Genomic DNA, 18,611 nt, shown 5'->3' on the forward strand with positions numbered 1-18,611 from the left:
GGGAACCCTAAACTGCTGGGGACGCTAGTATAGATCTGATCGGATCAGATATTGATCCGATCAGATACTATACCACTAAGGGAGGTGTACGGTGCGTGCGTGGGTGTTAGTGCTACTGGCGCTAACCTGACGCTGCCTGGGGATGGTGCTTGCCAGTTCCCAAAAATGCTACCAAAAAAATGTTAGCGATCGCAGGGATCAGGCCTGACTCTGCGAACGCTGCAGTTATGCGTTTAGTGTTTTGTAAGTGACAGTGATCGATCGATACTGCACTTGGGTGGGCCGGGCGGAGGGGCAAAACGCAGGTGCTAGCAGGTATCTGGGCTGATCCCGCTAACACTGTGTTTTTGGGAACCCTAAACTGCTGGGGACGCTAGTATAGATCTGATCGGATCAGATATTGATCCGATCAGATACTATACCACTAAGGGAGGCGTATGCTGCGTGCGTGGGTGTTAGCGGTACTGGCGCTAACCTGACGCTGCCTGGGGGGACGCATATCACCGCCGGGCGATCAGGGGGCTAAACCTTTATTCGGTAATAAACGGCGGGTGCCCTGACACTAAAAAAAATAAACAAACTAACCAGCGTCACCCGTAACACTTATACGGTGATCAGTGGTGAAAGGGTTAACTAGGGGGCAATCAAGGGGTTAAAACATTTATTAGATAGTATATGGGGGTCCATGTCGCTATAAAACGCTGACGGCGAACCTAAATATTTAGGTCCCTAACTAGCGTCACCAGCGACACTAATACAGCGATCAGAAAAATGATCGCTTAGCGACACTGGTGACGGGGGGTGATCAAGGGGTTAAAACTTTATTAGGGGGGGTTAGGGGGGTATCCTAGACCTAAAGGGGGCTAATATTCACTGTCCCAACACTGTAACTGTCACAAACTGACACCAATGCAGTAATCAGAAAAAAAAAAAAAAAAAACTGCTGGTGTCAGTTTGTGACAGGGGGGGGGGGGGTCGGGGGGCGATTGGGGGGGGGGATCGGGGGGCGATTGGGGGGGATCGGGGTGTTTTGTTTGCCTGGCATGTTCTACTGTGTTGTGTAGTGTTGTTGCACTCACAGTGAAGTCTTCTCTCCTCGGCGCTGCAACGGAATACCGAGCCGAGGAGAGATGACATAATTTCCTTTGCTGCTGTTTAGCATACAGCAGCAAAGGAAGTGATCTGATTGGCCGGCGGCGATCGCGAGGGGGGGGCCACGAACGGATGGCCTCCCCCTCACCTCTGATCGCCGCTGGACAAAAGACGACCGCCTCGGGCACCGGGGGGGGGGGTCCGATCGGACCCCCCACCCGCGGAAGGCAAATCACGTATATGTACGTGATTTTGCCTGTCCGTGCCACCTTGCCGACGTAAATCGGCGTGAGGCGGTCGTCAAGTGGTTAAATTGCACTCAAAATAAAGGCAAATGTAACTCAGAACTGTCAGGGCCTGTACTGGATCCTTGGAACTCTGCTCTGTCTGGCAATGGCTCATCTCACTGGGCTACATGAGATGCTGGACAGCACCCTCTCTGATCCATTGGACAACCCTGCCTTGTGCCTTAAAGTGGTTGTAAAGTCAGAAGGTTTTTTACCTTAATGCATTCTATGCATTAGGATAAAAAACCTTTTGTGTGTAGCAGACTCCCCAGCACAACCTAATACTTACCTGAGCCCCATCTCTCTCCAGCGATGTCCACGAGTGTCTAAGCCATCCGGGACACTCTTCCTGATTGGCTGAGACACAGCAGTGGCGCCATTGGCTACCACGGCTGTCAGTCAAAGTCAGTCAGCCAATCAGGGAAGACAGATAAGAGGGAGAGAGTGCACAGAGCAGGTAAGTATAACATGTTTGTTATTTATTTTTTTAAACAACTTTACAATCACTTAAAGGCTACTCTCATACTGGGGCGTTGTGGGCGCCAGCGGTAAAGCGCTGCTATTTTTAGTGGTGCTTTACCGTCGTTTTTGCAGAGGTTTTCGGCCGCTAGTGGGGTGCTTTTAACCCCAGCTAGCAGCCGAAAAAGGGTTAAAACTGCCCGCAAAGCGGTGCTATGCCGACGGTTCGACGGCGCTGCCCATTGATTTCAATGGGCAGGGGCGCTTTGGGAGCGGTGTATACACCGCTCCTACAGCGCTGCAAAGATGCGGCTTGCAGGACTTTTTTTGGCGTCCTGCCAGCGCACCGCTCCAGTGTGAAAGCCCTCAGGCTTTCACACTGGAGTGAGAGGAGAGGCTCTTTACAGGCGATATGCAGTCGCTATTTTTAGCGCTATAGCGCCTGCAAAGGACCTCAGTGTGAAAGCAGCCTAACTTCTGCTGAAACTTGAACTCTTTGCTCCTCCCATGAACTTCCTGATTTAAGCCATGTCGCTGCACTTCCTGTTTGCCAGATTATTGTGCTTTCTTCAGCCAATATCTCGCTCTTGTCTTCCCTGCTCCTGTCCATACTTTGCTTACACTCATTACCGACCCTTGGCTTGTTCCTCGACTACGCTTCTGCCTGATCCCAACCTGCAACTACTCGTTATTGACCCTTGGCTTGTTGTTGGACTATGCTTCTGCCTGATCCCAACCTGCAAATACTCATTATCTACCCTTGAATTGTTCCTCGACTATGCTTCTGTTTAATCCTTACCTGCTTATCCACTACTGGACCCCGGCTTGCTCACCTCCTGGGACCACGACCTGGAACTAACATGCAGCAAAATCCATCTCCACCATCAGGAGCTCTGGTGAACACCGGTTAGTACTTAGATTCCACACCTCAGGTGAGCCTGCATCTTCCGCCAGGGTGACCTGCCTGTGTACCTATCCTGCTGGTCGACGGTAGTTGCACAACTGCTCTAGCTACTGGTTTTTGAGCCTGACCCCTGATCGTGACAAGAACAATTACAGCCTTTTCAGAAATATATCGCTCTTAACTGGCAGCACGTGTGTGGATTGGGATTTTAGCTCACATATGTAACCAGTCCTCCTAGCATGTCAAAGAAGTTCAGATATGAGCTCTCAGATGTGGTGTGCATTAGTTTTTTATCGAAAATGAAGGGGTTACTCAACTTACGAAAATTCTCGTACAACAGAATACAACTTCGGAAGTGATGTAATGTGTTGTATTGTATTTTCGGCAAAAACTGCACTGATTAAACAAAAACTGATCTGGTATCGTACGATTTTCTACATTTTGTCATGTCACAACCAAAAATGTAAATGTATTTTATTGGGATTTTATGTGATAGACCAACACAAAGTGGCACATAATTGTGAAGTGGAAGGAAAATTATAAATTGTTTTCAAAATTATTTTAGAAATAAATATGTGAAAAGTGTGGTGTGTGTTTGTATTCAGCCCCCTTTACTCTGATACCCCTAACTAAAATCTAGTGGAACCAATTGCCTTCAGAAGTCACCTAATTAGTAAATAGAGTCCAACTGTGTGTAATTTAATCTCAGTATAAATACAGCTGTTCTGTGAAGCCCTCATATGTTTGTTAGAGAACCTTAATAAACAAACAGCATCATGAAGGCCAAGGAACACACCAGACAGGTCAGTGATATAGATGAGGAGAAGTTTAAAGCAGGGTTAGGTTATAAAAAAATATCCCAACCTTTGAACATCTCACGGAGCACTGTTCAATCCATCATCCGAAAGTAGAAAAAATATGGTACAACTGCAAACCTACCAAGACATGGCCGTCCACCTAAACTGACAGGCTGGGCAAGGAGAGCATTAATCAGAGAAGCAGCCAAGAGGCCCATGGTAACTCCGGAGGGGCTGCAGAGATCCACAGCTCAGGGGGTAGAATCTGTCCACAGGACAACTATTAGTCGTGCACTCCACAAATCTGGCCTTTATGGAAGAGCGGCAAGAAGAAAGCAATTGTTGAAAGAAAGCCATAAGAAGTCCTGTTTGCAGTTTGTAAGAAGCCATGTGGGGGACAGAGCAAACATGTGGAAGAAGGTGCTCTGGTTACATGAGACCAACATTGAACTTTTTGGCCTAAAAGCAAAATGCTATGTGTAGCGGAAAACTACACTGCACATCACCCTGAACACTCCATCCCCACCGTGAAACATGGTGGTGACAGCATCATCTTGTGGGGATGCTTTTCTTCAGCAGGAACAGGGAAGCTGGTCAGTGTTGATAGGAAGATGGATGGAGTTAAATACAGGACAATCTGAGAAGAAAACTTGTTAGAGTCTGCAAAAGACTTGAGACTGGGGCGGAGGTTCACCTTCCAGCAGGACAACGACCCTAAACATACAGCCAGAGCTACAATGAAATGGTTTAGGTCAAAGCATATTCATGTGTTAGAATGGTCCAGTCAAGGTCCAGACCTAAATCCAATGGAGAATCTGTGGCAATACTTGAAAATTGCTGTTCACAGGCACTCTCCATCCAATCGGACAGAGCTTGAGCTATTTATCAAAGAAGCATGGTCAAAAATGTCCCTCTCTAGATGTGCAAAGCTGGTAGAGACATCCCCAAAAAGACTTGCAGCTGTAATTGCAGTGAAAGGAGGTTCTACAAAGTATTGACTCCGGGGGGCTGAATACAAATGTACACCACACTTTTCACATATTTATTTATGAAAACATTTTAAAACCATTTATCATTTTCCTTCCACTTCACAATTATGTGCCACTTTGTGTTGGTCCATCACATAAAATCCCAATAAAATACATTTACATTTTTAGTTGTAACATGACAAATTGTGGAAAATTTCAAGGGATATGAATACTTTAAGGCACTGTACTGCTAAAATATCCCCCTCATCATGGGTGGGGGGAAGACACAAACTAATGAGGGAAAATCTGGCAAATGCAGTCTAAAAGTGGATGAATCTGGTGGGTGATTTAACTATTGCAAACTAATAAAAGTTTTGAGGTGGAGTTGGCCTTTAAAAACTTTTCCACCACTTTATGAAATCAATGTAGGTTTAGTGTCCCGCTAATCAAAAAATAATTACTTTCAGCATCCCTCATCTTTGCTGCAGTCATTTAATTTTCCAACAATCCAGCAGAGCGTGCGATGCCTGCTCCCCTCTCTCTGAGGAATGATGGACGGCTATCTGCAAATTGTTCAGGAAACACGTCGGACCCGTTAAATATAAACTGTTAATTGCTACCCCTATCACCATTGTAATGAGATGTGGATAATAGTTTTGTACATAAATAATTGCCCTAAAAAAGGGTAATTAAAAAGAAATTGCAAAATGTTAGCACAAGCAAGCTATGGATCCTGTTGAAGTCCTGAGTCCGCATTCCACAATTCCAGGAGCAGACAATGCAAGCAGCTGCTTCCCTGAATTTTATAAAACATTTCTTGTTAGCTTATTGAGAATCACTGGTAAGATTTCAAATACTGCATCATCATTTGCCAAAAGCAGAGGGGCCGCACACCGATGATGTCACTTTGTCAAAAACTATTTTATTCGGGTCACACAAGCCATGCTGTCAAATCCCCGCTGCGAAAACACCCCCTGCACTAATACATTTTGCCCTTATGGGTTTAGTCATACACGCGAAACGCATTAGAGTCAGGTGGTATCAAAGGCAGAATTTGATAGGGTGGATTGTGTGACCTGAATAAAATAGATTTTAGTACAGTGGCATCCTTGGTGTGCCACTCCATTTTGACGTGGTTTATCGAGTGTGGACTCACTCCTGTATCTTTGGATACAGGAGTGGTGAGCATTTTGGATCAATGTTACCTGTTATTGGATTCCACCAACTGTGTCGTCATTACCATAAGTTAATACACAAGGTGCAAAGTTTGAAACAGGGAAGGGAAAAAGGCATTTATAAATTGTCCTTGTCTTCAGTTACAGGTGTCTTCCAAGGAAGAAAAAACCTTTATCCAACTGTCCATCCAGAACCCCTGGTTTATATTCGAGATACATGCTGCATATAGAGCCATTTATCCAACTGTCCATCCAGAACCAGTGGTTTATAGACCAGATGCATCCTAATTAAAAAGTTATTTACCCAACTGTTCATCTAGAGCTGCTGGTTTGTAGCCCAGATACATCATAAATATAGAGCCATTTACCCAACTGTACATCCAGAGCCGCTGGTTTATAGACCAGATACAGCCTAAATATAGAACCATTTATCCAACTATCCATCCAATCAGAGCCTCTGGTTTATAGCTCAGATACATCATAAATACGGAGCCATTTATCCAAATGTACATCCAGAGCTGATGGTTTATAGCCCAAATAAGAGCAATTTACCCAACTGACTATTCGTCAAGATCTGCTGGTTTTGTAGCTGAGATAAGTGTAAATATAGAGCCATTTATCCAACTGTACATCCAGAGCCGCGGGTTCATATCCTGAATACAGCCTAAATATAGAGCCATTTATCTAAATGTACATCCAGAACTGAAGGTTTATAGCCCAAGGCAACCTACATATAGAGTCATTTACCCAACTGTACATCCAGAGCCTTGGGTTTATAGCCTAGATATATATATTCTAAATATAGAGCCATTTATGCAACTGTCCATCCAGAGTGCTGGTTTATAGCCCAAATATAGACTAAATATGGAACCATTTATCCAACTGTCCATCCAGCGTGCTGGATTATAGCCCAGATACAACTAAATATAGAGCCATTTATTCAACTGTCCATCTAGAGCTACTGGTTTATAGCCCAAATACCACCTAAATATGAAGTCATTTATCCAGCTGTCCATCCAGAGCTACTGGTTTTTAGCCCAGATACATCCTAAATATAAAATAATTTATCCAACTGTCCATCCAGAGTGCTGGTTTATAGCCCAGATACAACTAAATATAGAACCATGTATCCAACTGTCCATCTAGTGTGCTGTTTCTAGCCCAGATATGGACTAAATATAGAGCCATTTATCCAACTGTCCATCCAGACTGCTGGTTTATAGCCCAGATACATCCTAAATATAGAACCATTTATCCAACTATACACCCAGAGTCACTGGTTTATAGCCCAGATACAACTAAATATAGAGCCATTTATTCAACTGTCCATCTAGAACCTCTGGTTTATAGCCCAGATACAACCTAAATTTGGAACCATTTATCCAGCTGTCTATCCAGAGCCACTGGTTTATAACCCAGATACATCGTAAATATAGAGCCATTTATCCAACTGTTCATCCAGAACCTCTGGTTTATAGCCTGGACACAGCCTAAATATAGAGCCATTTATCTAACGGTCTATCCACAACCTTTGGTTCATAGCCCAGATACAGTGTATCCTGAAAGTGTTCACAGCGCTTCACTTTTTCCAAATTTTGTTATGTTACAGCCTTATTCCAAAATGGATTAAATTCATTAAGTTTGTTTGGAATCTTTGAAAATGTATTAAAAATAAAAATCGAAAAAAAAACACTTGTACATAAGTATTCACAGCTTTTGCTCAATACTTTGTTGAAGCACCTTTGGCACCAGTTACAGACTCAAGTCTTTTTGAGTATGATGCTACAAGCTTGGCACACCTAGTTTTGGGTTGTTTCTCCCATTCTTCTTTGTAGGATCTATCAAGCTCCATCAGGTTGGATAGGAAGTATTGGTGCACAGCCATTTTCAGATCTCTCCAGATCAATCAGGTTCAAGTCTGGGCTCTGTCTAGGCCACTCAAGGACATTCACAGAGTTGTCCCATAGCCACTTGTTTGTTATCTTGGCTGTGTGCTTTGGTTTCGTCGTTGTCCTATTGGAAGATGAACCTTCGCCCCAGTCTGAGCTCCAGAGCGCTTTGGAGCAGGTTTTCATCAGAATCTCTGTATATTGCTGCATTCATTGTTCCCTCATTCCTGACTAGTCTCCCAGTTGCTGTTGAAAAACATCCCCACTGCATGATGCTGCCACCACCATGCTTCCCTGTATGGATGGTATTGGCCAGGTGATGAGCGAAACCTGGTTTCCTCCAGACATGATTCTGAAGAGTGCAATCTTTGTTTCATCAGATTAGATAATTTTGTTTCTCATGGTCTGAAAGTCCTTCAGGTGTCTTTTGGCAAACTCCAGGCGGGCTGTAATGTTCCTTTTACTGAGGAGTGGCTGCCGTCTGGCCACTCTACCATACAGGCAAGATTGGTGGAGTGCTGCAGAGAGGGTTGTTCTCTGGCAGGTTCTCCTCTCTCCAAAGAGAAACATGTTGCTCTGCCAGAGTGAGCATCAGGTTCTTGGTCACCTCCCTGACTAAGGCCCTTCTCCCCCGATAGCTCAGTTTGGCCGGGTGGCCCGCTCTAGGGAGAGTCCTTGTGGTTTCAAACGTCTTTCATTTACAGATGATGAAGGCCACTGTGCTCATTGGGACCTTCAATGCTGCAGAAATGTTTCTGTACCCTTCCCCAGATCTCTGCCTCAACACAATCCTGTCTTGGAGGTCTACAGACAATTTCTTGGACTTTATGGCTTGGTTTGTGCTCTGAAATGCACTGTTAACTGTGGGACCTTCAATAGGCAGGTGAGTGCCTTTCCACATTATGTCCAATCAACTGAATTTACCACAGGTGGACTCCAATAAAGTTTTAGAAACATCTGAAGGATGATCAGTGAAAACAGGATGCACCTGAGCTCAATTTTGAGTGTCATGGCAAAGGCTGTGAATACTTATGTACATGTGATTTTTTCCATTTTTTTAATATATTTGCAGATTTCAAACTTCTTTCACACTGTCATTATGGGGTATTGTTTGTAGAATTTTGAGAAAAATAATGAATTTAATTAATTTTGGAATAAGGATGTAACATAATAAAATGTGGAAAAAGTGAAGCGCTGTGAATACTTTCCGGATGCATTGTACATCTTAAATACAGAATTATTGTATATTGCTCTTTAGAGCTCATTAGTGCCTGACCTACATGTTTACATTGTCACATCACCAACAAAAAAACATCCCTCCACTCTATTCCTTTACAGTTATTGACATAGGCAGTCAGTCAATCGTGAGACAATAATGAGGAAGAAAATCCCACCGATCACACAATATCATTCCTGAAGAACCACCTGTAACTATGTCAAGAGACGTATAAGCTGTGAACAAGAAAACAAACATATATTATTTACTGACTATGATTATTTGAAAAGCACAGAGTTGAACTTAATTTCAGTAAAAACATCACATTAGCAATTACAGAACGCAGAAGGAGGCCTTGGCCTCTCACAGCAAAGCGTCCTTGGATGGCGGTTTCAGATGCTGAACGGAATATGCTTGTGCTGCTTTCTTTGGTTCCTAGAAAACCAATAAGCCAAAGACTTATTTATTCCTCACTCAGACCGTATCCACTGGGGGACATTTAGAAGGGGTCACACAGGGTTGCCCAGGAGCTACTAGGCAACATCTGAGCAATTGGCTGCATCTCTGCATTTCCCAGTGTTAATTCAGAACATGGGAGGCAGACAGGGTTTGTACATTTCTTATAAATACTAGAACTATTATAAAAAAAGCTCTATACAAGTCTTTGTAGCACCCCCAGCACTGATGAGCACTGATAGGCTGCACTGATGGGCACTGATGAGACGGCACTTATGGGCACTCATGAGGAGGCACTAATATGCCACACTTACGGGCACTGATAGGTGGCACTGATGAGCACTGATGAGACGGCACTTATGGGCACTCATGAGGAGGCACTAATATGCCACACTTACGGGCACTGATAGGTGGCACTGATGAGCACTGATAGGCGGCACTGATAAGTGGCACTGGTGGGCACTGATAGGCGGCACTGATGGGCGCTGATGGGCAGCACTGATGGGCACAGATGGGCGGCACTGATGGGCACAGATGGGCAGCACTGATAGACAGCACTGACTGGCATCACTAATGGGCACTGATTGGTGGCACTTGTGGGTACTGATTGCTGGCACTGGTGGGCACTGATTGCTGGCACTGGTGGTGCTGTATTGTAATCAGGGCACTGATGATCAGTGCCCTTATTACATGTTTCGATGTCCCCTGTGAGGAGATGCCGCTGATTGGCTCTCCTGGCCACACACTCTGTCAGTGTGAGGCGATGAGAGCCGATTACCGTAATCTCTGTGTTTACATGTGACCGGCTGTGATTGGACAGAGCCGATCACATGGTTGAAAACATGGTCCGCGGCTCTTTACAGAGATCGGGGTCGCGCCGTCATATGACGTCATTCCAGAATGAGAGCCGCACCGCCCCCCTGTCATTTGAAGGTGGGCGGGCAGCAAGCGGTTAAAGTACATCCAAAGGACCAAACTATTTAAAGGATAAGTTCACCTTTTCGGGCAGAATTCAGTGTTGCCAACCTACGAGTTTGAAATTTACTGACATGACACCCAAAATGTACTGGCACCGAAAATTTTTACTGGCGTTTCCAAAAGTTACAAAATTACATTTTTTTAAGTGCAAATTTCAGTATTTCGGCTACAAACAAGTGCAATTAGCAATGTGATTTATAGTAGATATTAAGGCACATAACATATTTCTTATTTTATTTGTGATATACAGTAGTAAGTAAGTAGCTTAGGGACAGGACTCAGGAGGGCAAGAAATTAGAATGGGTGGCACACACATGAAATGGACTCTCACAGTGACACTGACAGCGGTGTGCAGCAGCACAGATAGGGTTGCCACTTTTTATTCAAGCCAAACCCGAACACTTTAGCGGAGCACAGCAATTTAAAACATTTTTTAATATGCACTATAGGAATGTAACAGACCTGGGACACCTTTGGACACTCCAAAGCGAATAGTAATGCGGCACACTTAGTGCCTCTCTCACCCTCCTGTCAGGCTCTGTACTGAGCCACATTACTGTCTGAATAATGTGTCCGGGTTTCAGGTGGACTGAAACCCGGACACATGATTTAAAACCTGGACTGTCCGGGTGAATCCCGGACAGGTGGCAACCATAAGCACAGATAATGATGACGCCTCACCGACACGACACATTCCCCCCCCCCCCCCCAGGTCACAGTGACAGTCTCTCTTAATGCCAGGTGATCCCTTCACTCCACTCCAGTCCAAACAGACAGTCCCACTTCAGGCTTGCCTTGCTCCTGTCCCACAGAACCACACAAGAGGCTCCGGCCGCTCCGCCCTCTTTCACCATGACATCACACGACACACTCAGGCACCGCCTCTACCAGACCCGCACTCCACCGAGCTGCCCAAATACATTATAGTAGGCACTCAGATGGTCTCAGCATGTGCAGTTGTGAGTCGAGCCGAGCGTCACAGCCATAGTTTTTACTGGCAACCTTTGCCTTTTACTGGCATTTACTGGCAGGAGAAAAGTACCCATTTTTTACTGGCTGCCAGGAAAAATACTGACGGTTGGCAACACTGAATTCACTTTTCATAATAAATAAAAGCGTTTTCCAATGGCATTCCTGGCCCAGCCATCCCAATGTGCTTTTCTCTCACTCACCTTACCCACAGGAGGTTTAAAATCTTTTCAGTTTATTTACATTTTTAAATTGATTTTCAGATTCCATCCACTTCCTATACAATCTGATTGTACAATCTCCTTTAGATCTCCCATCAGCTATGTAGTACGAGGGCCTGCCTGATTTGATACACATTGAATGTATTGGTCTGGTGGGTCTGCCTATTCCATAGTTCAGGTAAATCGAAAGAAAATTGTACAGAGATTGCAAAATCAGATTGAATAGTGTATGGCCATCTTTATACAGGTACATAGGAGGGAGCAGACGGAGACACTCAGTTGTCAGGCCTCGTTCACCTCCATGTAGCGAAAACTCACTTTCCCGCATATGTTTTTTGGGGGGGTTTTAAAGCGTTTATACTCATCATTCATAGGGCAGCCCATTCACTTGAACGGGCTGCCCTACGTGTGCAAATTGCCCTGGAGAAGCTCGGGAACTTTTTTTGGAATGGAACATGGTGCGTTGGCGCAGTTTTTGGTGCATTTGCTGCACTTGGGAAGCCTTTAACATGTAATGACAACACAAACACGGTGCATTTTTGCAGCGTTTCTGAAATGCATGGCAAAGCGTGCATTTCCTGTGCGGTTTCCCATGTATTTAGAAACACACAGATGTGAATGGAGTCTCATTGTTCTTGTGTAAATGCAGCAATTTTACTTTCAGGCCCCATTCACACCTAGAGTAGTGGAAGCGCATGTTTTTTGGCTTGTTTTTTAGGTGACACACACAAGGCAGCCCGTCGACTCCAATGAGCAGCACTACACGTGGCAAAGTAGCTCATGGTACATCTTGGTATGGTGCAAGTTGCACGTTTTTTAATGTGCTTTTTGCTGCATTTGTCACCCGTTTTTTCATGTGGCAAAATGTGTGTTTGCTTCTGTGTTTGGTGTGCCTTTAACAATTAATGACAATGAAAGCGTAACTAGGTAATTTTAGGTGTATAAATGTGGCCATATACTATACAATCTAATTGTACAAGCTCTGTACAATCTCCTTTAGATTTACCAAAACTATATAATAGGAGGACACACCATCTATCCAATCACTCTGTATCCAATCAGGCAGGCCCTTGCACTACATCAGCGGTGTCCCGTGGGCTGCATGCGGTCCCAGAGAGTTTAGCATGCGGCCTGAGCCTGTCTGGAAGGAAGCTGGGGTAGCTAGGCAAATACACGCATGCAGGGATGCCGGGGGTGCTGTGCAAGCATAATTGATGAGTGAAGGGTGTGTGCTAATGAGGTCAGCTGGTTAACTCCTTCCTGTGTCTTACTGGTTCCTCCATCGCAAATCTACATACCAGCAAGTGATGAAGCTTTCTAAGCATAGGTGTGCGCAGTCTATTGTATTAGGGTGTGCACCTCAAATCTCCAACACATATGCTTTTGTGACATATTAACCGGCCTTTTCCCCTCAACATCCTAAAACAATGGGGGGAGCAGGTGAGCACACAGGGGGACCTGGGCAGCAGAAAGAAAAGGAACTGGGACAAGAGGGGTGGCATACATTGGTACCAATCCCCTGTATTTTCTTCCCGTGGCAGCTGAATATTGGCAAGAGGAAGAGGAGGAGAAACCTACTTTCAGCTGCTGCAGAAGAAAATACAGATCGGTCCCTTAATTTTCAATCCAGCTGCCTATCCTGTCCAAGTTCTGGGGGTTAGCAATTAAGGATCGCCGCTTACCTGTCACCTGCCCACAATTGATGGGTTGCCAACTCCAGGATTAGGGTGTGCCTAGGCACACCTGGCACACCCCTTGCGCACCCCTATGTATCTAAGAAATGCAGCAAGGGCTAAGGTAAGGCCTTATTCTCAAAATTAAAGAAATCTTTTATTTTTCTGCAAAGGAGGGTACATTAATGGTATTTTAGTACATAGGGGAGCTGGATTTTAGAAGGAAAAAAAGGTGAACTTAGCCTTTAAGTAAAAAATCCAGGCACTATGCGATGCAAGTGGAAATTTCCTTTAAGGCTGCGTTGACACCTGAGCATTTTCAGCTCGTAAAACGCCAGAAAAAACACCCAAAAAATGCCCAACAAGCAAAATCCCATTCATTTCAATGGCACCTGTTCACATCTGAGCATTTTGTCACCTGAAGCTCTAAAAAGTACATGAGCTTCTTTTTAGGCAGATTACAGGCTTTTTTCTCCTTTTTACATTGGTGACCTTTTGACCTGCACAAAATCGTGGCAAAAATCGCAGTAAAAATGCAGTCTTTCTGCCTGACAAAAATACGCTCAGGTGTGAATACAGCCTTACCGTCCCTGACTGAGCCAAAGCTTCCTTCATTTGGGTCTTATGCGCTCCTCCTCCCAGACACTGCAGCTCACAGTGGGAGGGTTTCAGCAACAGATGAAGTGCTGCTGATCCAGGAAGCAGTGGGTGGGGCTAGGTGTGGTCATGTGCTGATGGACAAACTACAGCAGTGACAATGCTGATAGCCACGCCCTGTGCAACATTTCATTCCACTGTGGTGTGAGCAAGCACCTATACTTCTAGTTCTGGAGAAGTGCAGCATCATAGTCACCCCACCAAAGGAAGCTGCATTAGGCAGAATCTATAGATATTTTTAGGACTTTGCAGGGGGACCCAAGAGAAGTCTGTGAGTGTGGATGCATTTATTTATAAGTGCTCCAGCATGCGTTTTTCAGAGGTGAGGCAATAGTTCTACTTTAACATTGGTAATATGTGATGTGCTGCGTTGCAGTGTTTTGCATTGGGCTGTTCTGTACAATGCTTGGGGTGCCATTCACAATGGATGGCACTACAACACACCACACAGAACAGGTGCGTTGCCTTTCATTGTGGCAATGCTCATTAACATGCGTGTTTTGGCATGCACTGCCATAATTCACAGGTGTGAATGAGCACCAAAGACTGAGACTCATATTTTCTGATGCTACAGTCATTTCCGAATTCAACCCATGCCCCCTTCCACATGCTGTCCAATTTTTATCTGCTAGCGGCCATGGTTTTCTAAAACACATACAAATTTAAAATATTAGTACCAGTATGCATGACAACAGTGATCATCTTGTAGCCTCCGAACTTCTAATTCCTCTGAATCCTCATCTCCCTGCTCCTGTTTCTGCGTCCTTCAGAAGACTGCAGAGATTGGTATCACTTTACCAGGATATGATATTCCCAACAACATCCTTAGGTTTTCAGCGTTGGGAGTTTCATACCTAGAGAGTTTAATGTTCTAAGAAGAGTTGCATGTCTAAGGCCACCTTCACATATTTGTGGTGCACATCCATAAACTTGATAAGGTGCGCCATGTTGCATATCGTGCTAAGGCAGCCTATTCGTTTTGAACAGGCTGCCAATACAAATGAACAAATGTATTACCCATGCACCCACTAACACCAATGACAGGGAACCATTCCTCCCACTAATTCCAATGATGGGGCACTATTCTTCTCACTAATAACAATAATGGGGCACTATTCCTCCCACTGATACCAATAATTGGGCACTATTCCTCTTCCTACTGCCCACAATTGTTATGTACTGTAATTATTTTACTCCCACTGATCAACAAGCCTGAGACATTGTTTGCTGATGCCAGTGTATTTTCTACTCCCACTGCCCACAGTCCGGCTCCCCCAAAGTCTAAAGGACAGTAAACTGGCCCTTTGACTAGAAAGTTTGGAGACCCCTGCTCTAGACTATGTAACAGGGAACTCAGAGAGGTGAGGGATATCTTATATAGGCTTAGCAAGAACAGAATGCTCTTAAGCCTTGTACACACGATCGGATTTTTCACAGACAAAACATCAGACTTTTGTCCGAAGGGGGTTGGCCATGAACTTGCCTTGCATACAAACTGCACACAATCGTCGGCCAACAACCAGGAATGTAGTGACGTACTACGTGGCTGTTCAGCTCTTTAGCGCCACCCTTTGGGCACCTTCTGCTAATGTTGTGTTTGGTGAGCATTGATTCCAAGCACGCGTGTTTGGACTTTTGTCTGACGGACTTGTGTACACATGATCGGAAAATCTGACAACAGACCATTGTCCGCAGAAAATTTATAAGCCTGCCATCCAACATTTGTCCTCGGAAAATCTGACAACAATTGTCCGATGGAGCGTACAAACGGTCGGATTTTAGGCCAACAGTCTATCAACACGCAATTCCCGTCTGAAAATCCGATCGTGTGTACGAGGCTTTAGAGTGTTCTAAAGACATCAGATAACCTTTCACTGATTGGTGAAAGAGTCTGGGAGAAAAAAATGACATGCAGCAGACTTTGCCGATGTTGAAAAGGGGATAAATTTGTCTAATGCAGTAACAAGGTGGAGGAGTCTACCTGTTCTTCTGTGGCATACCTAATCACCAATAGCCATGTCTGTGTCCACAGCTAGCCAGTGGCTCAAGCAAGGTTGGGTGATGAGTAGGGATGAGCCGAACACCCCCCGGTTCGGTTCGCACCAGAACCCGCGAACGGACCGAAAGTTCGCACGAACGTTAGAACCCCATTGACGTCTATGGGACTCGAACGTTCGAAATCAAAAGTGCTCATTTTAAAGGCTAATTTGCATGGTATTGTCCTAAAAAGGGTTTGGGGACCCGGGTCCTACCCCAGGGGACATGTATCAATGCAAAAAAAACTTTTAAAAACGGCCGTTTTTTCGGGAGCAGTGATTTTAATGATGCTTAAAGTAAAAAAAAAAAAGTGAAATATTCCTTTAAATATCGTACCTGGGGGGTGTCTATAGTATGCCTGTAAAGTGACGCGTGTTTCCCATGTTTAGAACAGTCCCTGCACCAAATGTCATTTTTAAAGGAAAAAATCTCATTTAAAACTGCTTGCGGGTTTAATGTCATGTCGGGTCATGGCAATATGGATGAAAATCAGTGAGACAAACGGCATGGGTACCCCCCAGTCCATTACCAGTCCCTTTGGGTCTTGTATGGATATTAAGGGGAACCCCGCACCCAAATTAAAATAAGGAAAGGTGTGGGGCCACCAGGCCCTATATACTCTGAACAGCAGTATACAGGCGGTGCAAACAAGACAGGGACTGTAGGTTTGTTGTTAAGTAGAATCTGTTTGTAATTTTGAACATTTTTAACGTGTTTAGCTCCAGCCAAAAAATCTTTTCTAAGCTTTTTGGAAAACATAGGGAAGGGTTATCACCCCTGTGACATTTGTTTTGCTGTCTTTCCTCCTCTTCAGAAGATTTCACCTCACTTTTTTGTCCCAATGAAAAATGTTTTTTGAAAATTTGGGTTTTTTTGTGGAACAAGGATTGGAAAGCATCAGTGGAAAGGAGAACTTGTTTTCCCATATTAACTCTTACAGGAGAGAATTTCCCTTCCTAGGGGTAGATTTCATCTCACTTCCTGTTGTCTCCTTCCGTTTGCAAGTAGGAGTCGTTTGTAAGTTAGATGTTTGAAAGTAGGGTCCTGCCCTATATACTCAGCAGAAATTTGGGCCTTAGGTGTTGCTGTGGCCACAACACTGTAAGCCCTCACAGGGCCCTGCTGTGAAATATTAGATCAAGAATTGTAATTACATGCCCCTGTTGAACAGGAGCTGAAAAATTAGGCCTTAGGCACTGGTGCTGGTGCCACAACACTGCAACCCCTCACAGACACTCTAGTTGGAACGCAGGAACGAGCCCTGCTGCAAATTATTGCTTCAAAAATTGTAATTACACGCCCCTGTTAGACAGGGGCAGAAAAATTGGGCCTTAGGCACTGGTGCTGGTGCCACAACACTGCAACCCCTCACAGACACTCTAGTTGGAACGCAGGAACGAGCCCTGCTGCAAATTATTGCTTCAAAAATTGTAATTACACGCCCCTGTTAGACAGGGGCAGAAAAATTGGGCCTTAGGCACTGGTGCTGGTGCCACAACACTGCAACCCCTCACAGACACTCTAGTTGGAACGCAGGAACGAGCCCTGCTGCAAAGTATTGCATCAAAAATTGTAATTACACGCCCCTGTTAGACAGGGGCAGAAAAATTGGGCCTTAGGCACTGGTGCTGGTGCCACAACACTGCAACAAGCTATCAGCGTGATGATTGAGGAGGAAGAGGATAATTACTCAGGGATAGTCACTCAGCATCAGCATAGGCAGTCTTTGAAGGGATCTGAGATTTCAAAAAAAATTATTCGGTTACATCAGCATCAGGTGCTTGGTAGCTGGTGGTGATCCAAGACTCATTCATTTTTATGAAGGTCAGCCGATCGACCGAGTCGGTGGACAGACGCACCCTGTGATCGGTTACCACGCCTCCAGCAGCACTGAATGTGCGTTCCGAAAGAACGCTGGATGCAGGACAGGCCAGTAGCTCAATTGCATACTGTGCAAGCTCTGGCCAGTGATCCATCCTCAAGACCCAGTAACCCAGAGGATTTTCGGTGGGAAAGGTGTCCAAGTCTGATCTTGCCCCTAGGTATTCCTGCACCATGTAAAACAGACGCTGGCGATGGTTGCTGGAACCGATCATACCTTGGGGCTGCGGACCAAAAAATTGTCTGAACGCATCGGTCAGACGGCCACCTTCTCCACCGCTCCTTCTTTGACTGACCGAAGCCTCAGCAACACGTTGTCCAGAAACAGGAGTTTGTAACCTCCCAGTCTCTGGGAACGCGTTGCACAGACCTTTCTGCAAGGCCTCCCGAAGATGTTTCATCCTCTGCTCCCTCTGCGATGGCAAGATAAGGTCCGCAACCTTACCCTTGTAACGTGGATCAAGGAGGGTTGCCAGCCAGTATTGGTCCTTCTCCTTGATACCACGAATACGAGGATCCTTACGCAGGCTTTGCAGGATCAGGGAGGCCATGCAGCGTAGGTTTGCTGAGGCATTCGGTCCGGAGTCCTCTGGGTCACTAAGAACGACATGGTCCGCAGCCACCTCCTCCCAGCCACGTACAAGTCCATGTGTTTCTTGGGACTGATCCCTTAAAGACTGCTGCTGATGCTGAGTGCCAGGCTCCACCTCCATACTGACACAATCTTCCTCCTCCTCCTCTTCCTCCTCGTCCTCTTCCTGTGTGATCGGCGGGCACGCAGGAACACTGTCTGGATAAAGGGGGCCTTGAGAGCTAAGGAAGTCCTCCTCTTCCTGCCTCTGTTCTGCCTCAAGTGCCCTGTCCATTATTCCACGCAGCGTGTGCTCCAACAGGTGGACAAGGGGGACAGTGTCACTGATGCATGCACTGTCACTGCTCACCATCCTCGTGG

The sequence above is a fragment of the Aquarana catesbeiana genome, linkage group LG08 (assembly GCF_042186555.1).
Source record: "Aquarana catesbeiana isolate 2022-GZ linkage group LG08, ASM4218655v1, whole genome shotgun sequence".
In the NCBI taxonomy this organism is placed as follows: domain Eukaryota; kingdom Metazoa; phylum Chordata; class Amphibia; order Anura; family Ranidae; genus Aquarana; species Aquarana catesbeiana.